At 46.7% G+C, this 27,074-nt stretch overlaps 1 protein-coding gene across 1 annotated transcript in view; it reads left to right on the top strand.

The window, feature by feature from the left end:
• The first annotated feature begins 14,153 nt into the window (after nt 1-14,153).
• The window catches only part of NSUN3 (NOP2/Sun RNA methyltransferase 3), an 82,188-nt gene continuing 69,267 nt past the window's right edge, over nt 14,154-27,074 (top strand). Inside the window, exon 1 of the mRNA XM_040338724.1 lies at nt 14,154-14,339. The gene's annotated coding sequence lies outside the window, so the exon portion shown is untranslated. The remainder of the gene's footprint in view (nt 14,340-27,074) is intronic.

The following is a 27,074-nucleotide window of genomic DNA, read 5'->3' as shown; positions in this document are numbered from 1 at the left end:
GCCCTAGGCATCAAGAAGAACAACTGAGTGGTCAGGGGGGGGGGGACAGAGTAGTCAGAGGGGCAGTGCGATGGACAGGGGGACCGTGGGATGGACAGGGGGACCGTGGGATGGATAGAGGCATACCTCCCAACTTTCTGAGATGGGAATGAGGGACACCTATTAGCAAAAATATGTAGGAGAATTATAAACAAAAATAAAAATGGTTAAACCCACAGGTGCTTTTTTACCACTACTATTCTTTTATATTGGCTCCTTGAGGGACAAACAAAGAGGAAAGAGGGACAGAGGGACAATGCCCTAAATGAGGGACAGTTCCTTCAAATCAGGAACAGTACAGGAGGGGGGGACTGAAGAACAGCACAGGTGGGACCAGAGGACAGCACAGGAGGGGGGGGGCTGAAGAACAGCACAGGTGGGACCAGAGGACAGCACAGGAGGGGGGGGGCTGAAGAACAGCACAGGTGGGACCAGAGGACAGCACAGGAGGGGGGGGGGGACTGAAGAACAGCACAGGTGGGACCAGAGCACAGCAGGGGGTTGGTGAATGGGGGGTGAGGTGGGAGAGAGCAGAGAAGTTACTGGGGAAGATCAGCCAGGAGAGTGTTGAGGGACCTGTGGGCAGCAGAAGGAAACTGGATAAGAGGGGTGGCATATAGAGAAACTGATGCCCCCATGTTCTTCTTGCAGCCACTGAATGCCCGCTTTTCCTCCTTTACCTCCTGCAGGCATTCAGTGGCTGCAAGAAGAACATGGGGGGCATCGGTTCCTCTATATGCCACCCCTCCTATCCAGGTTTAGAGGGAAGCTGCATGGACCATCCTGGAGTATGAGGCTGGGTTGCAATGGCGCCCCCTGTAGTTACACCGCTGCAGTGGAGTAACTAAAACATTTCTGGCAGTTTGAAGGAGCAATGAATGGAATGCTGGCAGGATTCTGAGGTTGTGATAGTCGCTGATGAGCCACTCCTGAGAGGATTGCTTGGTATACAGAGGGGGTAACAAGACTAGAAGGTGAAAAGGTGGCAGAACATGAAAGGCTGAGAGTGAAGGAGGAGGGGGGGGGCAGTGAGAGGCAAACAAGTAGTGGGAGAGAAGAGACATGGAGCAGATGGACAGGACTGGGTGTGAGGAGTTATCATGTGTGCAGGAAACATCTTCAGCTCTGAGGAGTTCATGCTGGGACCTGTAGTTCTTCACTTTTGGGGGGGGGGGGGGGGAGTCACATCCCCAAAAGTGAAGGATTACAAGTCCCAGCATGAACCCTGCCCTGATATCTAAGGAAGTTTCCTCCTTCCATCCAGGGTGTCAGTGTCAGTGTCTCTCCTGCCGACCCTTATCTGGAGCAAGCCTCTGAGTGTACTGTGCAGAGTGCAGACACACACTCCAGTGTCTTACTGAACTCTGACTGCTGAGGGACAGCCGACAGGATTATAACACGGATGGATCTGCTGGTCAGTGCTTTGCAATGTTACTTGCCTTAGTTTCTACCATCTCTCATCTGTACCCTGCAGTCTGTCTCACAGTCCGATGTTTCTTCTGGCTGCCTGGCTGGACTCCAGAACATACACGAGGAGGTGGGTGGAGCTGAACAGAAGGCGCGGAGGAGGAAGTTAAACTCTCCTCCGCTGTGATAGGTCTCTCCCTCTCTCCTGCTCTGACGTCACTGGTTGCTACACGCCAAGCGGGAGGCAGGAGGTAGCAACCAGTTTGGGCACTGAGCCAGCGGTGGAAATAAAGTAAAAAGGGGTCTCACTCTCTGTCAGCTAGGGGTCCACCACAGGCTGAGACAGAGAGGATGTATGCAAAGGCTATTTTAGGGGGCATTAGATCGGCCCAGGCCAATTCCGGGACTCTGTATTGTCCCGTAATGAGGGTGTCCGGGACACGGGACACAAGTATTAATTAAGGGACAGTCCCGGGCAAACCGGGACACGTGGTCACCCTATTCTTACCACATGATCAGCTGTGACCAATCACAGCTGATCATCGCGTGAACCAGGAAGTGCCATTTACCGGCTTTCCTCCGTTTACGCTGACAGGGAGAGCTGATCTGCGGCTCTACCTTTTAGGGGGGGGGGGTCTGTGTTGATAATCAGGACATTGATTATCAGCACAGCAGGCCTAGGGTGACCACGTGTCCCGGATTGCCCGGGACAGTCCCGCATTCTGCAGGTCTGTCCCGGGCACCTTCACTCTGGGACAATACAGTGTCCCGGAATGAAACTGACACAGGTCCCAGCATCAACCCCTCAGAGCTTAAGATGTAACACCCCCCCAAACTAGTGAAGAACTACAGGTCCCAGCATAGATCTGTGAAATCTATGGGGTCACACCCTTAGATCTCATGGGTTCATGCTGGGAGATTCAAAATTGGGGGGGATGGGGGTCACATCTTTAGATATCATCGGTTCATGCTGGGATTTGTAGTCCTTTACTTTAGGGGGGTGTGACCTCCCCAAAGTTAAGGACTACAGGTCCCAGCATGACCCCCCCCCCCCCAGAGCTGAAGATGTGAGACCCCCTGCCCCCCAAAGAGTGAAGAACTACAGGTCCCAGCATACACCTGTGAAATCTATGAGATAACACCCTTAGATCTCAGGGGTTTCATGCTGGGTGTTGTAGTCCTTCAAATTGGGGGGGGGGGGTCACATCTTTGTATTTTAGGAGTTCATGCTGGGACTCGTCCTTCACTTTTGGGGGGAATGTGACCCCCAAAAGTGAAGGACTACAGGTCCCACCATGAACCCCTCAGAGCTGAAGATGCGACCCACCCCCCAACTAGTGAAGAACTACAGGTCCCAGGATGAACCGGTAAAAACCATGGGGGTGGGGGTCACAATGTTTTTTTATAAAAAGTTATCTTTTTTTAGAAAGGGGGGGGGGTGTCCCTGTATGGCAGTTTGGAAATGTGGTCACCCTAACTATAAGTCATGGATACAAACATGTGGAAAAGGCCTCTGAAAAACCCATCTACGCTTGCACCGACACCAGACCTTGCTGGCCCTCTGAAAAGTGATCGCTCTTCAGAGGGCAGGTGACAGGTAGATAGGAGACAAAGAAAGGCGATTGCAGAAAAATTACCCTGTGGTCCATGGAGTATGCCCCCCCCCCTTTTTTTTTTTTTCGACATGTCACCACCTCTTTTAGGCACTTTCCTACCCGCCCATTGTCATATGACGTCCACAGATGGGATCTCCCTGGGCTTCCCGGCCGCCTGGGGGGTGGGCGCGGCATCGCTCGGGACCCGATGTCCGCCGGGCACCCACCTGCCATTGCCCACAATCACGGCAGGACCATGGATCTGTGTGTGTAAACATATACATCCCCAGTCCTGTGAGGTGAGGAGACACCGATATGTGTTCCCAGTACTACAGAGGAACACACATCGGTCTCCTCCCCTTGTGAGTCCCCTCCCCCTACAGATAAAATCACTCACTAGGCAACATATTTAACCCCCTGCTGTTAACCCCTTCCCTGCCAGTCACATTTACACAGTAATCAGTGCAGTTTTATAGCACTAATCGCTGTATAAATGTGAATGGTCCCAAAAATGTCACGGTCACAATAAAAACCGCAGATGGCCGCCATTACTAGTAAAAAAAACAAAAAACAATTCAATAAATCTATCCCCTATTTTGTAGACGCTATTACTTTTGCGCAGACCAATCAATGTACGCTTATTGCGATTTTTTCTTTTTTACTAAAAATATGTAGCAGAATACCTATCGGCCTAAACTGTGTAAAACAAAAATGTTTCTAGATTTTTTGGGGGGGATATTTGTTGTAGGAAAAAGCAAAGAATAAAATGATTGATATTTTTTTCAAAATGGTGGCTCTATCTTTTTTTATAGCGCAATAAAAGTCATCCAATAGCACTAAAAGAAAGGTGTATTTGGGTGTAAAAAAAGGAAGTGAATTTTGTTTGGGAGCCACGTGGCACGAGCGGGCGAATTGTTGTTGTGCGTATTTTTGTTGTGAAAAGGTGTGATTTAGTAGTATTTTGTGTAAGTATTGTGAATTTGGGCAAAAAACAAAAAAAAGGGTAGATTTGAGGTTTAAAATGGGGGAGAGATGGCCACGTCAAGTGACGCTGGGCCCCCCATGGACCGTCCGGGGACTTGAACCCAGAGTGTGGCGCATGGAGGGCAGGCACCATACCGCAGAACCATAACCTCTCCAAAAATATGATAGTGCTCCGGGTAATTATGACATGTTATTGTACCGCGAGTCTGTTTTATCTATATATAGTAGGGTGACCAGACATCCCTGGTTTTGTCCCCAGATTGGATTTAATAGGGGGCAGGGGTAATTTCAAAGACAATCAGTGCAGAATTAAAATAAAAACTAGTGAAGAACTACAGGTCCCAGGATGTACCGGTAAAAACCATGGGGGGGTTGGGGGCACAATTTTTTTTATAAAAAGTTATCTTTTTTTAGGAAGGGGGGGGGGGGTGTCCCTGAATGGCAGTTTGGAAATGTGGTCACCCTACTGTCGCCCCGGGGTGGAAAGGTACCTCAGGAACACAGAATGAACACCCAATAGAGCCCAGCTGAAACATAGGCCCAATTTGTACGAATCACCTGGATGAGAGCTAACTAATTCTCTCATCCCCTGTAAATTTAGGATAGCAGCTGTACTGAAAGTACACAGGCGCTACACAGATATACACACTATATCACCAAGAGTATTGTGACGCCTGCCTTTACAGGCACATAAACTTTAATGGCATCCCATTAACACAGAGATCCACGTCCTGTCAGGGAGAGGAGACCGATGGTGTGTCCCTTGTACATAGGGACACCGATCGGCATAGGTGTGCGCAGCCTATTGCATTAGGGTGTGCCCCTGAAAGCCCATACACACACTACCAATCACTCACGATGTTCATTCAGAAAGGGAAGGGGCCGGTAAATATCATATTTACTGGCCCCTTCCCCACTCCTAAAACATCCCAGGAGCAACAGCTGATAGGAGGGAAGCTGGCAGCACTGGGGGGGGGGGGGGGGGAGAGAGGGGAATCTGTGCTGTATACAGTGATTTGGGTGTGCCTGGGCACACCTGGCACACCCTGAGCGCACGCCTATGCGGATCGGTCATCTCCCCCTGCCAGTCACATTTACACAGTAATCAGTGCATATTTATAGCACTGTTCGCTGTATAAATGTGAATGGTCCCAAAATAGTGTCAAAAGTGTCCGATGTGTCCGCCACAATATTGCAGTCATGATAAAAATCGCAGATCGCCGCCATTACTAGTAAAAAAAAAAAAATGCTATAAATCTATCCCCTATTTTGTAGCCTCAATATATATTGTAATCAATATACGCCTATTGCGATTTTTTTCTACCAAAAATATGTAGAAAAACACATATCGGCCAAAACTGAGGAAATTTTTTATATATAATTATCAAATATATCAAAATTGTCGCTCTTCTCTTGTTTATAGCGCCAAAAATAAAAAACGCAGAGTTGATCAAATACCTCTAAAAGAAAGCTCTTTGTGTGGGGAAAAAATTATTAAAATTTCATTTGGGTACAGTGTTACATGACCGCGCAATTGTCATTCAAAGTGTGACAGCGCTGAAAGCTGAAAAATGGCCTGGGCAGGAAGGAGGTGAAAGTGCCCCGTATTGAGGTGGTTAATGTTCAGATTTGCTTTAACAATTTTTTGTACAGTTGAAAATATTTCAGAGACCAACTGAAAATGATGAATGGTACAGCAGGATTTATGACCCGGTGCAGGATAATGATAAGAGGGAACACCTGGTTAGTCAGTTACCTGGAATAGAAAGGAAACTAAACATATGAGGCCTGCGACTGAGATAAAGGACAGCTGGACAGGAACAAACATTACACACCTTCCTGGCTACCCTTCAGCTCTCAGTACTTCTGTACACTGCGCTGCTTCAAATGATCCTTTCTTGTAGCTCTAAAAAGTGGCAAACTGGGACCAGCAATCTTCTTCAGGCAAAGGTTGCACAAACTAAGGGCCGGATTCACAAAGAATTACGCCGGCGTATCAGTAGATACGCTGACGTAACTCGGAATCTAAGCCCGACGTAAGTTTAAGTGTATTCTCAAACTGAGATACACTTAAACCGAGCTGAGATACGACGGCCTGCGCCGTCGTATCTTAGGGTGCAATTTTTCCGCTGGCCACTAGGTGGCGTTTCCATTGATTTCTGCGTAAAATATGTAAATTACTAGATGAATGAATGAACGACTTGTATAGCGCAACGCACGCGAACTGAATCGCCTCTGGGCACTTTTTCCAGCCAGTATCTGCTTGGCTGGTGCGGTCATTTTTACCCCGTAGGATCATGACACGCTAGGGACACACAGTCATACATACATATATACTGGGCCAATTTGGATGAGATCCAATTTACCTACCAGCATGTCTTTGGAGTGTAGGAGGAAACCGGAGTACCCGGAGGAAACCCACGCAGACACAGGGAGAACATGCAAACTCCAGGCAGATGGTGTCGTGGTTGGGATTCGAACCAGCGAACCTTTTTGCTGCTAGGCGAAAGTGCTATACACTGCACCACTGTGCTGCCCTCGATACGCAGATTCATGAACGTACGCTTGCCCGTCGCAGTAAATATACGCCGTTTCCGTAAGAGATACGCCGCGTAAAGATAAACATGCCCCCTAGGTGGCGTAGCCAATGTTAAGTATGGCCGTCGTTCCCGCATCGAAATTTGAAAATGTTATGTCGTTTGCATAACTCGTCCGTGAATGGGGCTGGACGTAATTTACGTTCACGTCGAAACCAAAGGACGTCCTTGCGGCGTACTTTGGAGCAATGCACACTGGGAAATTCCACGGACGGCGCATGCGGCGTTCGGGAAAAACGTCAATCACGTCGGGTCACCAAAAATTAACATAAAAGACGCCCCCTCATCCTCATTTGAATTAAGCGCGCTTACGCCGGCCCCATTTACGCTACGCCGCCGTAACTTAGGAGGCAAGTGCTTTGTGAATACAGCACTTTCCTCTCTGACTTACGGCGGCGTAGCGTAAATACGATACGCTGCACCGCCGTAACAATGCGCGCCCCTACCTGAATCCGGCCCTAAGTTTAGAAGTTTCTACCACTGCCTCCTGAATGTTTTTTTTTTTTTGCAATATTTTTGGGGGGGAACGGTCATTTTCAATGGGCTTAGTCACAGCCGCGAGTCGCGCATTAGACATATGGTGGCGGTGTGATGATCAAAGCCCACCAATATAAGGCCTTATGCTGCGTACACACGACCGTTTTTCATGATGAGAAAAATGCCATTTTTTTAATTGGTTGTGAAAAACTGTCATGTGTAGGCTCCAGAGCATTTTTCTAGACGGCAAAAATGGGCATTAAAAATTTAGAACATGCTCTATTTTTTATTGTTGTGAAAAACGGTCGTGTGTGCTGGAGATGCCAGAAGGAAGAGGGCACTATGATACACATATTCTGGGACTGTCGTGTGATAAGAGAATTCTGGGAGATGGTATCGGAGACGGTGCTGGAAATCACCGGGATTGACCTGGGACATAGACCCGCGGCATTCTTGTTACTCGACATTCCCATAGCAATGGAAAAATATAAACAATCCCTAATACGCCATCTGATAACCGCTGCGAAGGCCTGTATACCAATCTTATGGAAAAACACCTCGTCCCCAACCAAATCGCAATGGCTATGTAGAATAAACGAGATACAGATGATGGAGAACCTCACAATGGGAATACAGGAACGAGAGGAGACCTACTGGAGGGTATGGACTCCATATAGGGAATACAGGGAGCGGAGCGGCTAGGGGGGGAAGAGGGGAGAGACTACGGCCGACTGTAAATTTTTTTTTTTTTTTTTTTTTTCTCTTCATTTGATTTTATTTTATTTTTGGTGGGAAGGGGGGGGAGGATGATTAATAATCTCGGAGGCTCAGGACTCCTCTCTGAAGATGGTATAAGAAGACCGAGGTTATATACAAGAGAGGAGACCGGGGCTGTAGAAGGGGGATCAGAAGGGGTACAGGAGGTCGCAATATAAAAGCATAAGAAATGTTAAGATAAGGAGTGCAATGTATGTTGTAAAGATGAAGCTGTACCTAGTCTGATTTATATGTAGAAAATAGATATAAAATAAAGAATTATAAAAAAAAAAAACGGTCGTGTGTACGCTTTAACGATGGGGAAAAAAAACGCACATGCTCAGAAGCAAGTTATGAGATGGGAAAATAGCATAATCAGCCCAAAGGGTGGCGCCATTCGAATGGAACTTCCCCTTTATAGTGCCGTTGTACATCACCACGCTTTGCTTCGAGCATTTTTTATCACGATCGTGTGTATGCAAGGCAGGCTTGAGAGGAATCACGTCGAGAAAAACGTTGTTTTTTTCCATGACATGAAAAATGGTCGTGTGTACGCGGCATTAGGGTGCCAAGATAGGGGCGGTGGAAAAAACGTATCCCTGAGCCAATTGCTGGGGATTCAGAAATGTAAACCCCTTCTCCTGCCTGTACACATATAGATGGTCCATTGAAGTGGGTCTTCTTCCGTGAGGCTGCATATATGCATACCGGTGTTTGTGCTGGGAGCATATTACAGTAGAACGACTACGTGTCCCGGATTGCCAGGGACAGTCCTGCATTTTGCGGGTCCAGGGCACCTTCATTTTAGGACAATAGTGTGTCCTGGAATTAACCTCCTGAGACCCGCGCTATAGTCAAATGACGGCTACAGCGCGGATCTCAAAATCCAACTAGACGTCAATTGACGTCCGCCCCTTTGGGCGTTCCCCCCGCGCGCTCCAGAGCGTGCAGCGGGGAACTTCTGTGTTGGCCGTGTCCCTTGAACACAGCCAATTACAGATCGCCGCGAACGGCCAATCAGAGTGGCCGTTTGCGATGCGATCTGTGCGGCCAATGAGAGATGATCTCATATGTAAACATATGAGATCATCTGCCATTGCCGGCTCACACAGAGACAGCGTCCTGTCTCTGGAAAGGAGACCGATCTGTGTCTCTTGTACATAGGGGCACAGATCGGTCACCCTCCCCCAGTCACCCCCCACCTACAGTTAGAACACTATATAGGGAACATATTTAACCCCTCACCCCCTAGTGTTAACCCCTTCAATGCCAGTCACATTTATACAGTAATTAGTGAATATTTATAGCACTGCTCGCAGTATAAATGTGAATGGCGCCAAAAATGTGTCAAAAGTGTCCGATGTGTCCGCCATAACGTCGCAATCCCAATAAAAATCGCAGATCGCCGCCATTTCTAGTAAAAAAAAAATAATAAAAAATAATAATTCTGTCCCCTATTTTGTAGGCGCTATAACTTTTGCGCTTATTGCGATTTTTTTTTTTTTTTACCAAAAATATGTAGAAGAATACGTATCGGCCTAAACTGAGAAAAAAATGTTTTTTTTTTTTTTTTAATTGGGCTATTTATTATAGCAACAAGTAAAAAATATTGTATTTTTTTTCAAAATTGTCGCACTTTTTGGTTTATAGCGCAAAAAATAAAAACCGCACAGGCGATCAAATACCACCAAAAGAAAGCTCTACTTGTGGGGAAAAAAGGACGGCAATTTTGTTTGGGAGCCACGTTGCACGACCGCGCAATTGTCAGTTAAAACGACGCAGTGCCGGAAGCTGAAATTTTACCTGGGCAGGAGGGGGGTATATGTGCCCAGCAAGCAAGTGGTTAAACTTACGCAGCCACCCCCCCGAGCCCATCTGATGCCCCCAATCAAAGGCTATCACAGAGATCAGGTATTCGGGTACCATGGGTAGGGTGACCACATTTCCAAACTGCCCTTCCCAAAATCAGCTTGTGCTGTAATGAATCCCAGCCTCTTGCTTGTGATTGGAGAAATCCTAAATCCCTCCTCTTTGTGTCAGGTCCTCGGCCGGCTAGTACAAGTATCAGCGAGTAAAGTTGCGATGTGGCAGCCTTTTTTGGGGGTGTGATCAGTGCTTCTGGGTAGAGCAGGCACCCACTGCCCTGGCTGTGCTGTGATTTGTTACAGCACAAGCTGATTTTTGGGAAGGGCAGTTTGGAAATGTGGTCACCCTACCCATGGTTCCTGAGCACCTGATCTCTGTGATAGCCTTTGATTGGCTATCACAGTGATCAGTCACTGTGCAGCCCGCCCCTGCATTTTTTTCTCCTCTAAGACCCCTTCCACAGGGGGCAGATCCGTTTAGTGGAGTCCACCAGCTCAGTGGGAGATCGCTCTGTTGATCTCCGCTGAGCCAGCTGATGACAGGTCTGTCTCTGCTCACTAATCAGTGAAGGGAGAAAAATATAAACAAACAAAAGTGTGTCAAAAAAATATTAACCACTTGCCAACAATATAACTTAGATATACGGGGGCAAAGTGGCACGATTGAACCGGATCATGCACCTAGTACGTAATGCGACACGTCCGGGTTTCTCACTGGCCCGCTCCCACTCTGATTATACACAGCTAATGGGCGGGTACCATGGACCAGATGTCTGCCGACACCCGCCAATCCTTTAGTACAGAGAGAGAACGGTGGTCTGCCTATGTAAACAAGGCAGATTGGTGGTCTGTCAGTATTGAAGACATGGATCCTGTGTTCCTGTAAAGCACGGACACCGATCCATGCATTCCCCTAGTACAATCACCTCCCCCACAGTAAGAAAACACCAGCTAGGCACACAGTTAACCCTTTGATCACCCCTGTATAAGGGTCACACATGTCCCCAAAAAGTGTCAAAAGTGTCATTTAGTGTCCAATTTGGCCCCACTATAAGTCACTGATCGCCACTATTACTAGTAAAAATAAATAAATAAATACAAATATCCCATGGTTTGTAGATGCTAGTATTTTTGCACAAACCAATCAACATAACCTTATTGGGATTTTTTGTTTTACCAAAAATATGTAGCAGAATACATATTGGCCTAAATTCGATTTTTTTTAGATGTGTTTTACAGCAGAAAATAATATATATATATATATATATATATATATATATATATATATATATATATATATATATATATTTAAATCGTCTGCCTTTTTTTTGTTTATAGAGCAAGAAAATAAAAACCACAGAGGTGATCGAATACCACCGAAAGAAATCTTTATTTGTGGGATTAAAGGACATACATTTTATGTCGGTTCAACGTCACACGGCCGCACTATTGTCAGTTAAAGTAATGCAGTGCCATATCGCAAAATATGAACTGGCCATGAAGAGGGGTAAATATTCCAGAGGGCAAGTGGTTAATAATAAAATTGTAAGAAAAAAAATAGCTAGATCAAGACTTGATCTAGGTCAGTGTCAGGGTCAAAGGTCAGAGCAAGAGAATGACACCAAGGATCTCCAGAATGGGTCCAAAGCTTTATTCAGTGATCACTTACAATACTCAGGTACTCACAATACGCAGGTGCTCACAATACACACAATACTCAGGTGCTCACAATACAGTACACACAATACGCAGGTACTTACAATACGCAGGTGCTCACAATACACACAATACTCAGGTACTCACAATACTCAGGTGCTCACAATACACACAATACTCAGGTACTCACAATACTCAGGTGCTCACAATACACACAATACTCAGGTGCACACAATACGCAGGTGCTCACAATACACACAATACTCAGGTGCTCACAATACGCAGGTGCTCACAATACACACAATACTCAGGTGCACACAATACGCAGGTGCTCACAATACACACAATACTCAGGTACTCACAATACTCAGGTGCTCACAATACACACAATACTCAGGTGCACACAATACGCAGGTGCTCACAATACACACAATACTCAGGTACTCACAATACTCAGGTGCTCACAATACACACAATACTCAGGTGCTCACAATACGCAGGTGCTCACAATACACACAATACTCAGGTAATCACAATACTCAGGTGCTCACAATACACACAATACTCAGGTGCACACAATACTCAGGTACTCAAAATACACACAATACTCAGGTACTCACAATACACACAATACTCAGGTGCTGACAATACACACAATACGCAGGTACTTACAATACGCAGGTGCTCACAATACACACAATACTCAGGTGCACACAATACTCAGGTACTCACAATACACACAATACTCGGGTACTCACAATACACACAATACTCAGGTGCTGACAATACACACAATACGCAGGTACTTACAATACGCAGGTGCTCACAATACACACAATACTCAGGTACTCACAATACTCAGGTGCTCACAATACACACAATACTCAGGTGCACACAATACGCAGGTGCTCACAATACACACAATACTCAGGTACTCACAATACTCAGGTGCTCACAATACACACAATACGCAGGTGCTCACAATACTCAGGTGCTCACAATACACACAATACTCAGGTGCTCACAATACACACAATACTCAGGTACTCACAATACTCAGGTGCTCACAATACACACAATACTCAGGTGCACACAATACGCAGGTGCTCACAATACACACAATACTCAGGTGCTCACAATACACACAATACTCAGGTACTCACAATACTCAGGTGCTCACAATACACACAATACTCAGGTGCACACAATACTCAGGTACTCACAATACACACAATACTCGGGTACTCACAATACACACAATACTCAGGTGCTCACAATACACACAATACACAGGTACTTACAATACGCAGGTGCTCACAATACACACAATACTCAGGTAATCACAATACTCAGGTGCTCACAATACACACAATACTCAGGTGCACACAATACTCAGGTACTCACAATACTCAGGTCCTCACAATACACACAATACTCAGGTACTCAGAATACTCAAGTGCCTCACAATACTCAGGTACTCACAATACTCAGGTACTCACAATTAAGGATGAGCTCGCACAGTCCACATGCAGAGCCCGCCAAGAAGTCGGCACCTCGCTGCGCTAATCACAGGCAGTGAGACATTTCCTGATCTCTGCAGCTGAACATCGGGAAATGTCTCCCTGCCTGTGATTAGCGCAGCGCGGTGCCGACTTCTTGGCGGACTCTGCATGTGGACTGTGCGAACACTTCGGAGCTCATCCTTGCTCAAAATACTCAGGTGCCTCACAATACACACAATACTCAGGTACTCACAATACACACAATTAGAGCTGCAACTAATCGATTAGTTGGCCGATTATTGTTTCGATTAATCGGATAATAGCCTTAAAAAAAAAAAAAAATTGCATTTTTTATTTATTTTTGGCCAATTTGTTGTTGGGCAGATTACAAAACACAAATTGCTGCAAAAACACATTACATGCTTTTCTTCAGCTTCTTCATTGAAGTATATTGAACCAAAAAAAACTAAATAGCACCGTTTTTCCCTTTCAAAATATGCAGCAGCTGAAAATCATGGATGTGAACGTGTCCCATAGGAAACCATGTAAATAAACTGTAGTGTGTTTCTGCAAAAAGCACCAAAAAACAGAGGTGTGAACCCAGGCCTGAGATGTTTAGTAACATAATGGGGATAAAAAAACAAAAAAAAGTACAAAAAGAGCAAATTATCACTAGTGTAAGGGGTTATTTTTTTTACTTTTTTTATATTTACAGTAGCGATTTGCTTTTTTGTACTATAAAGGGCTAATTTTAGTTTTTTTAACCCCATTATGTTACTGGCCGATTAATCGATTATGAAAATTGTAATTGATTAATTTCATAATCGATTAGTTGTTTCGGCCCTACACACAATGCTCAGATACTCAAACTGATTATACAATCTCTTTCGTTTCTAGTAAAACAAAGTAATAGGAGGACACACCTAAACAATTTCGGAAATAACTCTGAGAGAGATGTAGCCAGCCGCAGCAGTGTACAGGGACCGCTGTGGGGGCTTCATAATAAACTAGTATGCTATGCATGCATACTAACTCATTATGCCTTTGTCTTGCAGGTTTTTATTTCTTTTTTTTTTAATGTGGGTTTACAACCATTTTAAGTTCTGGGCACTCTCTATAGGTTCACTCTGCAAATCCCGGCTGTTCTCACACAGTGACCTCTGTACACTCAGGTCTATTCGTTCACATAAACTGAACTTATTCTGATAACTCTGGTAAATCTTCCCTCATTAAAGATGGCGGCTAGAGCATCACAAGCCTCATCACCTCCCTGCATCGACCTCAGCACAACACCGTAATCAGACTACACTTCCCAGAATGCCTCGCTGCAGGAAGATTAGCCCGACCAGTGTGGAGCTGTCACGTGATGACTGCGGGTCACATGGTGGCGCTGGTTGACCCTTTCCTGTCCGGACACCCATGGTGACCAGTGAGGACTCACGTGGTGTGTGACATTAGAAGGTGAGAAGGACTTCTATGAATCAGAAGATGAGCTGGGAGTGTCATAGAGGGAGGTGTGACGTGTCTGATGGGGAATGCTGGGACTTGTAGTTTGGAAGCTGACCTGTAAGGGTTACACTGCAGTGTGTTATGTTTCTGCATGTTCTAGTTCTCATGGTGCTGTGTGATGATGGAGAGGACACTGACACCCTGCAGGCAATGCTTTCTGACTGTACATGCTGCCATTGCTGAGTGATCAGCTGTGGAAACTCTGTGATATCACACATTGACACTTTTATATCAAACTGCATGAGCTCTCTACCCTGATATCAGACACAGGATCCATTGGGGGAGATCTCACGTCACTTCCTGTCCCAGTGACACAACAGGAAGTTAGAGGAAATCTTTACAAAATAAGAAATATAGTGTTTTAGGACTCCTTTACATTTGTGGCTGTCATTGCTGTGTGATAGGCGGGTCAGAGGTGATATGTTGCCTCCCAGTCCCTTTGTAACTGCCCTGTGGTGTCATTTCTTGCTGCGGCACCCCCTCTGGACTGGCCACAATGTTTTGTTAAGGGGGCAGTAAGACTGCAAAGCACCCCTCCCCCCACGCCGCAAGTGTCAATCATACCTCCCAACATTTTGAGATGGGAATGAGGGACACCTACCAGCAAACGTATGTAGGCATATGATACACCCCCTGCCACACCCCTTTAAAGGAGAATTAACCCCCAAAAATGGATTAAATCCACAAGGGCTTTTTTTTTTTTTTTTTTACCACTACTATTCCTTTATATTGGCTTTTACAATTTACAGATGCAGCAATTTGGAATTTGGATGAAAAGTTTAGCACCAGGAAACACTTTTTGAAAGATAAAAAGTGAATTTTATATACAACTATATAGATCAGACTAAAATCAGGGACTAATGAGGGACAGAGGGACATTGCAAATCAGGGACAGTCCCTCCAAACCACCCATGTGAGCGAGCCCTTACCCCTTCCCAACACCGCCACCTCCCTTAACCCCTTCCCAACACCGCCACCGCCCTTAACCCCTTCCCAACACCGCCACCTCCCTTAACCCCTTCCCAACACCGCCACCTCCCTTAACCCCTTCCCAACACCGCCACCTCCCTTAACCCCTTCCCAACACCGCCACCTCCCTTAACCCCTTCCCAACACCGCCACCTCCCTTAACCCCTTCCCACTTTAAGAGCTTCTTATTGCAGGTGACTGTGCTGTGAGCGCACTCTCTTGGCACAGAAAAGCGTTTACTTGGGGTATGTGTATATATAAGCAGCCTCCCAGTATTAACCCCTTGCCTACTGGGCACTTTCATCCTTTCCTGCTCAGGCTGGTTTCCAGCGCTCTCACACTTTGAATAACAATTGAGCGGTCATGCAGCACTGTACCCAAATGACATGTTTTTCACACAAATAGAGCTTTCTTTTCATGGCTTTTAATCACCACTGTTTTTTTTTTGCTAAACAAACGTTTGTTATAAAATTTTGCAATCAGGTAATTTTTCTCCTTCACTGGTGTGAGCTGATAGGCTTCACTGATACATGGCACTGATAGGCTTCACTAATGCATGGCACTGGTGGGCACTGATAGGCTTCACTGATACATGGCACTGTTGGGCACTGATAGGCTTCACTAATGCGTGGCACTGGTAGGCTTCACTAATGCATGGCACTGGTGGGCACTGATACATGGCACTGGTGGGCACTGATAGGCTTCACTAATGCGTGGCACTGGTAGGCTTCACTAATGCATGGCACTGGTGGGCACTGATACATGGCACTGGTGGGCACTGATACATGGCACTGGTGGGCACTGATAGGCTTCACTAATGCGTGGCACTGGTGGGCACTGATAGGCTTCACTAATGCATGGCACTGGTGGGCACTGATACATGGCACTGGTGGGCACTGATAGGCTTCACTAATGCGTGGCACTGATAAGCTTCACTGATACGTTACACTGGTGGGCACTGATAGGCTTCACTGAGCCTTGCCTCTCCATGGACTCCCACTCCTGATTGGCTTTTTGCAGCAGGGGGAGCCATTGGCTCCCGCCCCTGTTAATCACTGCCAGTGAGTCAATCCGGAGACCGAGGGGACAGGCCCGAGCCATGTCTGTAAATGGACAAACCGAGCCGCAGCTCGGGAGCATGCCTGCTTGGGTGCCCCCACAGCAAGCTACTTGCTGTGGGGGCACCTGGCACAAGAGAGGGGCCAGGAGTGGAGGAGGATCATGGCTGCTCTGTGCAAAACCACTACACAGAGGAGGTAAGTATAACATGGTTGTTATTTTTATGTAAAAAACGAGGGTTTAGTAACACTTTAAAGCCCACCCCCTGAGAAGCAGCATATGCGCATACAATGGGCGGGAAGAGGTTAATAATATGTACACCCAGGATTTCATGTACCTAATTTGTGCCTGCTGTACAATGTACAGAAAGTATCCTGTTCTCTTTGTATTGCTTCCTTTGTGTGAAATCCCTGGTGTTCCTCTGCTTCCCTATGGAAAACTGACCACACTAGGAATGAGAGCACAGTGTGATTAATTCTCTAGCTATGCAGGGAACTCAGGCTGCTCTCCTCCAATGATCAGACTTGTCCTGACCCCTTGTACAGTCATTCCTTGAGAAGACCAGTGTGCTGCTGTTCCTCCCCCCTCACTTCTCTAAGTCCCTTATGCTGTAGATGAGGAATCAGTTAATTGTTTTCCCATCAGCCTGCTGATTGATCAGAAACAGAAATGATCGATCTATGGCCGGCCTTAGACAGGTGTAACAGGAACACGTCCTGATTGGATGATGTGCCCAAAGTTTGATGTGTAAAGTTTTGGGTTTCCCATCACAAATAAAAAGGTTTTGTCCGTACATAAGAGAATGTATTCTGTGTGTGGGGGAGGGGGGGGGGATCTTCACATCTGCACTGCCATACATGTACAACCTCCACAGACAGAGCAGTGTGCCCTCTGTACATCGCTGAGTCTCAGGAGGCATGGCGGGTATTATTCCTGAGCCAACGCTGCCATGGCACCCAATACACAGCAGAGGGTGACGGGAGACTCCCATAGGTGTGATGTCTTTGTGATGTTTCCCTGTGTCTTGGCAGCATTACATCAGGGGCTCCTCATAGGGGAGGCGAGAAAGTTCACCTTTACACAAGCTTGTCACTACAATGTCCCCAATATGTCCCCAGACTAATGTCCCCCTCCTCATCTTCTCACACCATTGTCCTCCCCAATCCAGTCTGTGGGACGCACCCAGCGCCGGATGTGCAGCTCTGGAAATCTATGAACAAGTACTTACCGTCTTCCCTTCCCAGCCCGCTGATCCTCGCAGCTCAGTGATCATGTGAGAGTAAAGAGCGGACTATGGATGTGTGTGGGGAGGGGCCAGGAGCGCGTGTTCATTACTCCTGACCCCTGCTCCCTGCATTACTTACTCCTGACCCCTGCTCCCTGCATTACTTACTCCTGACCCCTTCTCCCTGCATTACATACTCCTGACCCCTGCTCCCTGCATTACTTACTCCTGACCCCTGCTCCCTGCATTACTTACTCCTGACCCCTTCTCCCTGCATTACATACTCCTGACCCCTGCTCCCTGCATTACTTACTCCTGACCTCTGCTCCCTGCATTACTTACTCCTGACCCCTGCTCCCTGCATTACTTACTCCTGACCCCTGCTCCCTGCTTTACTTACTCCTGACCCTTGCTCCCTGCATTACTTACTCCTGACCCCTGCTCCCTGCATTACTTACTCCTGACCCCTGCTCCCTGCTTTACTTACTCCTGACCCCTGCTCCCTGCATTACTTACTCCTGACCCCTGCTCCCTGCATTACTTACTCCTGACCCCTGCTCCCTAAATTACTTACTCCTGACCCCTGCTCCCTGCATTACATACATCTATCTCCTGCACTCTGTGCAATACTTACTCCTCCTGACCCCTGCACTCTGTGTGAGACTTACTCCTGACCCCTGCTCCCTGCATTACTTACTCCCGACCCCTGCTCCCTGCATTACTTACTCCTGACCCCTGCTCCCTGCTTTACTTACTCCTGACCCCTGCTCCCTGCATTACTTACTCCTGACCCCTGCTCCCTGCTTTACTTACTCCTGACCCCTGCTCCCTGCATTACTTACTCCTGACCCCTTCTCCCTGCATTACATACTCCTGACCCCTGCTCCCTGCATTACTTACTCCTGACCTCTGCTCCCTGCATTACTTACTCCTGACCCCTGCTCCCTGCATTACTTACTCCTGACCCCTGCTCCCTGCTTTACTTACTCCTGACCCTTGCTCCCTGCATTACTTACTCCTGACCCCTGCTCCCTGCATTACTTACTCCTGACCCCTGCTCCCTGCTTTACTTACTCCTGACCCCTGCTCCCTGCATTACTTACTCCTGACCCCTGCTCCCTGCATTACTTACTCCTGACCCCTGCTCCCTAAATTACTTACTCCTGACCCCTGCTCCCTGCATTACATACATCTATCTCCTGCACTCTGTGCAATACTTACTCCTCCTGACCCCTGCACTCTGTGTGAGACTTACTCCTGACCCCTGCTCCCTGCATTACTTACTCCCGACCCCTGCTCCCTGCATTACTTACTCCTGACCCCTGCTCCCTGCTTTACTTACTCCTGACCCCTGCTCCCTGCATTACTTACTCCTGACCCCTGCTCCCTGCTTTACTTACTCCTGACCCCTGCTCCCTGCATTACTTACTCCTGACCCCTGCTCCCTGCATTACTTACTCCTGACCCCTGCTCCCTGCATTACTTACTCCTGACCCCTGCTCCCTGCATTACTTACTCCCGACCCCTGCTCCCTGCATTACTTACTCCTGACCCCTGCTCCCTGCTTTACTTACTCCTGACCCCTGCTCCCTGCATTACTTACTCCTGACCCCTGCTCCCTGCATTACTTACTCCTGACCCCTTCTCCCTGCATTACATACTCCTGACCCCTTCTCCCTGCATTACATACTCCTGACCCCTGCTCCCTGCATTACTTACTCCCGACCCCTGCTCCCTGCATTACTTACTCCTGACCTCTGCTCCCTGCATTACTTACTCTTGACCCCTGCTCCCTGCATTACTTACTCCCGACCCCTGCTCCCTGCATTACTTACTCCTGACCCCTGCTCCCTGCTTTACTTACTCCTGACCCCTGCTCCCTGCATTACTTACTCCTGACCCCTGCTCCCTGCATTACTTACTCCTGACCCCTGCTCCCTGCTTTACTTACTCCTGACCCCTGCTCCCTGCATTACTTACTCCTGACCCCTGCTCCCTGCATTACTTACTCCTGACCCCTGCTCCCTAAATTACTTACTCCTGACCCCTGCTCCCTGCATTACTTACTCCTGACCCCTGCTCCCTAAATTACTTACTCCTGACCCCTGCTCCCTGCATTACATACATCTATCTCCTGCACTCTGTGCAATACTTACTCCTCCTGACCCCTGCACTCTGTGTGAGACTTACTCCTGACCCCTGCTCCCTGCATTACTTACTCCCGACCCCTGCTCCCTGCATTACTTACTCCTGACCCCTGCTCCCTGCTTTACTTACTCCTGACCCCTGCTCCCTGCATTACTTACTCCTGACCCCTGCTCCCTGCTTTACTTACTCCTGACCCCTGCTCCCTGCATTACTTACTCCTGACCCCTGCTCCCTGCATTACTTACTCCTGACCCCTGCTCCCTGCATTACTTACTCCTGACCCCTGCTCCCTGCATTACTTACTCCCGACCCCTGCTCCCTGCATTACTTACTCCTGACCCCTGCTCCCTGCTTTACTTACTCCTGACCCCTGCTCCCTGCATTACTTACTCCTGACCCCTGCTCCCTGCATTACTTACTCCTGACCCCTGCTCCCTGCATTACTTACTCCTGACCCCTGCTCCCTAAATTACTTACTCCTGACCCCTGCTCCCTGCATTACTTACTCCTGACCCCTGCTCCCTAAATTACTTACTCCTGACCCCTGCTCCCTGCATTACATACATCTATCTCCTGCACTCTGTGCAATACTTACTCCTCCTGACCCCTGCACTCTGTGTGAGACTTACTCCTGACCCCTGCTCCCTGCATTACTTACTCCCGACCCCTGCTCCCTGCATTACTTACTCCCGACCCCTGCTCCCTGCATTACTTACTCCTGACCCCTGCTCCCTGCATTACTTACTCCTGACCTCTGCTCCCTACATTACATACATCTATCTCCTGCAATCTGTACAATACTTACTTCTAACTTTTGCATCCTGTGGACTTGTTTGATACTTACTCCTCCTGACCCCTGCAATCTGTGTTATACTTACTCCCCCTGACCCCTACACTCTGTGTTATACTTACTCCCCCTGACCCCTGCAATCTGTGTTATACTTACTCCCCCTGACCCCTACACTCTGTGTTATACTTACTCCCCCTGACCCCTGCACTCTGTGTTATACTTACTCCTCCTGACCCCTGCACTCTGTGTTATACTTACTCCTCCTGACCCCTGCACTCTGTGTTATACTTACTCCTCCTGACCCCTGCACTCTGTGTAATACTCCCCCTGACCCCTGCACTCTGTTCGATACTACCCCTGACCACTACACTGTGCGATACTTACTCCTCCTGACCCCTGCACTCTGTGCAATACTTACTCCTCCTGACCCCTGCACTCTGTGTTATACTTACTCCTCCTGACCCCTGAACTCTGTGCGATACAAACTCCTCCTGACCCTTGTACTCTGTGTGATACTCCCCCTGACCCTGCACTCTGTTCGATACTACCCCTGACCACTACACTGTGCGATATTACTCCCCCTGACCCCTGCACTCTGTGTTATACTTACTCCTCCTGACCCCTGCACTCTGTGTTATACTTACTCCCCCTGACCCCTGCACTCTGTGTTATACTTACTCCTCCTGACCCCTGCACTCTGTGTTATACTTACTCCTCCTGACCCCTGCACTCTGTGTTATACTTACTCCTCCTGACCCCTGCACTCTGTGTTATACTTACTCCTCCTGACCCCTGAACTCTGTGCGATACAAACTCCTCCTGACCCTTGTACTCTGTGTGATACTCCCCCTGACCCCTGCACTCTGTTCGATACTACCCCTGACCACTACACTGTGCGATACTTACTCCTCCTGACCCCTGCACTCTGTGCAATACTTACTCCTCCTGACCCCTGCACTCTGTGTTATACTTACTCCTCCTGACCCCTGCACTCTGTGTTATACTTACTCCTCCTGACCCCTGAACTCTGTGCGATAAAAACTCCTCCTGACCCTTGTACTCTGTGTGATACTCCCCCTGACCCTGCACTCTGTTCGATACTACCCCTGACCACTACACTGTGCGATATTACTCCTCCTGACCCCTGCACTCTGTGCAATACTTACTCCTCCTGACCCCTGCAGACTTACTCCTGACCCCTACACTCTGTGCAATTGTTACTCCTGACCCCTGCACTCTGTGCAATTTTTACTCCTGACCCGTGCACCCTGTCCATTGCCTACTCCTGGCCTCTGTACTTTGTCAATTGTTCACTCCTGACCCCTGCACTCTGAGCAGTACTTATTTCTGACCCCTGCACCTTGTGCGGTACTTACTCCTGTGCCTCTGCAATCTGTTAGTTACTTACTCCTGACCCCTACACTCTGCACGTTACTCACTCCTGATCCCCTGCAATCTGTGAGATACTTACTCCTGAACCCTGCACTCTGTGCAGTACTTATTTTTGACCCCTGCAGTCTGTGAGTTACTTGCTCCTGACCCCTGCACTTTGTGTGTTACTTACTCCTGACTCCTGTACTGACCAATTGTTTCAGGACAGTTTAAATATGTTATTTTGTGGGTGTGGTTATAAAAGGGGTTGCGGTTAGTAGAGTGTTAATGGATTTCATTTTTTAAATCTGGTAACTTCTTCTTTACCAGCCAGTCACAGGCTGGGCTTAGAGAAAGAGTTGGATGATACTGGATATCTTACTGAGGCCACCTAGTGGCAGCAAAGAAGAACTGCGGGGGAAATCTCATCTGGCATGAAAGTGAATATTGCAACAAACGCATTTTTTTTTCTTTTATTGGGCTATTCATTTTTCTCCAGTTATACATGTTGTAATTGATTAGTGGGGTGCAAAGGCAGTAGACCCCTAATGTCTTCTTAAAGGGGACCTGTCTTATACGATATGCTATTACATACGGGGGCCATTAGCTACCTATGTGATAGAAGTACAAATTACAAAATAAATTATAGTAACACACTGTAAAAAAAAATAAAAAAAAAATGTAAACCACCCCATACTCCCACTAGTGTAAGGAGACATCAGTGGGGTAGATTCAGTAAGCAATTGCGTCTGCGTATCCATAGATACGCAGCACAATTAATTAGTTGCGCCGGCGTATCGACTTTTCTGTATTCAGAAAGCTCAATACGCCGACTGCAGCCTAAGATATGACTGGCATAAGGCTCTTATGCCGTCGTATCGCAGGCTGCATTCTTACGATGGCCGCTAGGTGGCGTTCCCGTAGTGGTCAGCGTAGAGTATGCAAATTGCATACTCACGCCGATTCACAACCGTACGCGCGCCCTGCGTTCGCATTTTACGTCGTTTGCGTTCGTCGGTTTCTGCGTAAGGCTGCCCATGCTATTAGCAGGGGCAGCCAATGCTAAGTATACCCGTCGTTCCCACGTCGCGATTTTTAATAATTACGTCGTTTGCGTAAGTGAGTCGTGAATGGTGCTGGACGCCATTTACGGTCACGTTGAAGCAAATGACGTCCTTGCGACGTCATTTACCGCAATGCACGTCGGGAAAGTTTCCCGACGGAGCATGCGCACTACGTTCGGCGTGGGAACGCGCCTAATTTAAATGATCCACGCCCCCTACGGGATCATTTAAATTACGCACGCTTACGCTGGGCAGTTTTACGGAGCGCACACGCAAATTACGGAGCTACTGCTTTGTGAATGAAGCGTAGCGCGCGTAATTTACGGAGGCGTATCGTAAAAACGGTACGCTGCGCCTCCGTAAGAGGGCGCAAATGTACCTGGATCTAGGCCAGTGTTTACAAGAGCAAGGCAATGCACAGCCATTCGCTTTCTATGGCGGCTTTTACACGGCAAATGCATCTCCCTGGAATCAGGAAAGTGTCAGGAAATTACGGCAGGCATTTAAAATCTAAATACTGTAATTATATTGTTATGTATTACAGAGATAAAAGAGCCATGTATTCAAAACCTCAACATCCCAGCATGCCGTAGGATATGGCAAAGCAGCAAAGTCTTTCCTGCTCTGCTTTGTGTTGGAAGAACATTGTGTGCAGATACAGACACCTGCTGATTACTGTGTATCCAAACCAGATCAAGTGCATATAAAGAAGTGTTATAATATAGTTGGTGCCAAGGTAGAATTACTGTGACCAATGAGATTACAATGTGTATGTGCTGTAAATAAGACCACAAAAATAAAAGGCTACAAAGGTGCTAATAGTGAAAAAGTTACATAAAAGATAAATTATAATATAAGCATTGTGAAAAAAAATCAGCTTTTCATTAAATTTAATACAATGTGATATGTTGTTTCCACATAGGGATCCACCGATTATCGGCGGTCGATATTCACCTTTTTTTGAAGCGTCGGTATCGGTCACAAACTACTGATGTTACCAATATTGCTTCAAGGGGTTGTACCGGGGGTGATACTTGCAGCTGCCGGTACCATTTTTTAGCGTGGGCAGTCAGCTTTCTTGTAATACCAACCGAAGCGACTCAGCAGCCACTCAACTGTTATTACAAGCAGCGGGAGGGGACATTTCCCCCCCCTCCCATCGCCTTCTGCCGCTCCGCCTGGGCCTACCATCTCCCTGGGAGACTCGAGCAACCAGCCGGCTGGCCAAAGACCTGAAAAAAAGACAGATCAGCAGGGGTTGACAAATTTTCTTGGAATCTTGGAGCCAGCTAAAAAAGTTAGGAGCCAGAAAACGCGCCCTGTCCCGACGAGCTTGCGCGCAGAAGCGAACACATACGTGAGCAGCGCCCGCATATGTAAACTGTGTTCAAACCAAACATGTGATGTATCGCCGCGATTGGTATAACGAGAGCAATAATTCTAGCCCTAGCCCTCCTCTGTAACTCAAAACATGCAACCTGTAGAATTTTTTAAACGTCGCCTATGCAGATTTTAAAGGGTAAAAGTTTGTCGCCATTCCACGAGCGGACGTAATTTTGAAGCGTGACATGTTGGGTATCAATTTACTCGGCGTAACATTATCTTTCATAATATTAAAAAAAATGGGGATAACTTTACTGTTGTCTTATTTTTTTAATTAAAATAAAGTGTAATTTTTTCCCCAAAAAGTGCGCTTGTAAGACCGCTGCGCAAATACGGCGTGACAGAAAGTATTGCAACGATCGCCATTTTATTCTCTAGGGTGTTAGGATAAAAATATATATATAATGTTTGGGGGTTCTAATTACCTAATTACTAATTTAACTTGTAATACCAACGGCCACCACCAGATGGCGCCAGCTTACACATCTGGTGGTAATAACTTGTAATACCAACGGCTCACCACCAGATGGCACCAGCTCACAAAAAAAAAAGTTTTTTTTTGCCCCCCCTTCCAAGCCAAGTCGCCAGGACCCTATTTCTAGTCGCCATGGCGACCTGGCGACCAGGATTTGTCGAGCCCTGGATCAGCATTGTTCGAGTCTCGGATCTAGTAACTCGGAAGCAATATCATGACATCACTTCTGGATTACAGGCAGCCTAATAACGCCAGTTTTAAAAAATAGAAAGCATTCAAAAACACAGATCTTGAAGTTTTGAATACTTTCAAGTGCAGAGGAGGGGTTTGGGGTCCCAGATCCCTCCATAAATAGTACCTGTAACTGCCTATTACTGTCACAAGGGATGTTTACATTCCACCTGACAGCAATAAAAGTGATACCAAAATAAATAAATTAAAGCACAGCGTAAATTTTTTTTTTAAATCTACATAATATCGGCTCCTGATATCGGCTGTCGGCCTGAAAGGCAGCTGAAAAATCAATATCTGCCCTGAAAAAACGATATCAGTCGCCCCCTAGTTCCACATTTTCAAGCTGTGCTCTTCTAAGGCCACCACCATACCCAATCCTGTGTACTCTCACCTATACTGACGGCCCTCAGCAAGCAATAGGAGGTCACAAAAAGGACTCCTGCTTGATATTAATGTTCAAAGATCCACTTCAAAAACCACCGGTATCTTCAGCTTTACCAGATCAATTGCCATATAAGCTCATAAAAAATATAAATGGCACATAGTGCTCACTGGAGATTTTTTAAAGCTTAAAAAAGAGAATTGCACTTATAATTGCACAAAAAAAACCACAAGCGCTCCAAATAAGAGCCGAGTCTGTTGCAGTCCCTACTGTTCACCGGTCAGTCTGCTGTGATGTCAGAGGCCTCTGGACTTTCTCAAAGGTGGGCTAGATTGACGGCCCACCGCATTAAGAACACTGAGCTGCCACCCATTAGCAAAACACAGTGCATGCCAAATCCAGTTCTGAAAAAAAAGGCACCTTCACCTTTTGTGTGGGTGCAGTGCGATTAACAGTGTCATTTTGAGCTATACAAAGAAGAATCACATGTGACTTGATCAGGAATGCAAAGCGATTTCTGTCCGCTATACCGTCGTATTTACCACGATATTCGGGCGCTAGCGGTGAGGTTTTAACCCCCGCTAGTGGCCGAAAAAGGGTTAATACCGCCCGCAATTACCGCGGTTTCCCATTGATTTCAATGGGAAGGCGCGGTATAGGAGCAGTAAACACACCGCTCCTATACCGCTCCAAAGATGCGGAGCAGGACTTTTGGAGCGGTCCTGCTACCGCACCGCTTCAGTGTGAAAGCCTTCGGGGTTTCACATTGAAGCCTGCAGGGCATGATTTTTTCATGCGGTATAGCAGCGCTATTTTTAGCGCTGTACCGCATGAAAAACGCCTCAATGTGAAAGGGGCCTTAAAGTTGCTGATCCCTTGGCTTTGCTTCCGTCCCACTGGACCAAAAGGGTGCTGGCTATGCGCAGGTGCATTGGATAGAAAAAAGTCCTGGACTGCCGCACTCCTAAAATGATGTCTTTATTGCAAATGAAATCCAAAAAACAACCAAAACAATGCAGTCAAAATAAAGTGAACAAAAGGAAAAAGGTGGCTGACATGTTTCACATCATATGATGCTTACTCGTATTAAGTTGTAATTGTACTGTCTGTCCTCATGTTGCAAAGCGCTGACAAACTGTGGGCACTATATAAATCCTGTATAATAATAATAATAATACAACAAATAATAATAATAAATATTGATTAAAAACGTTTTTAAAATTTAGAAATTAAAAATAATTCATTAAAAAAATGTATTAAAATAAGATTTAAATAAACTTCTAAACCTTTTACAGGAGACAAGTATAAATAAATGAAATCCTGGCTATATCATCAATCTCTGATAAAAAAAAAAGGGACATGGGTGTAAATACATAACATCATTGTTGTATCATAAATCACTGATAAAACAGTTTTAAAGTCAAATTTTATATTTAAACCTGTTGGAGATAAAACTTTTATGTTATAAATCCACCAGGATTCCCCTCTGCTTAGCTGGCTAATAAAATGTAACCCCCACCTTTACTATACCCCAAAATTGCAATTCTTTTGGGTCCTTGTAAAGCCTTTTTCACACTAGCGGACCGT

This window comes from Rana temporaria, chromosome 2, assembly GCF_905171775.1.
Source record: "Rana temporaria chromosome 2, aRanTem1.1, whole genome shotgun sequence".
Lineage (NCBI taxonomy): Eukaryota > Metazoa > Chordata > Amphibia > Anura > Ranidae > Rana > Rana temporaria.
This window is presented reverse-complemented; position numbering and strand designations above follow the sequence as displayed.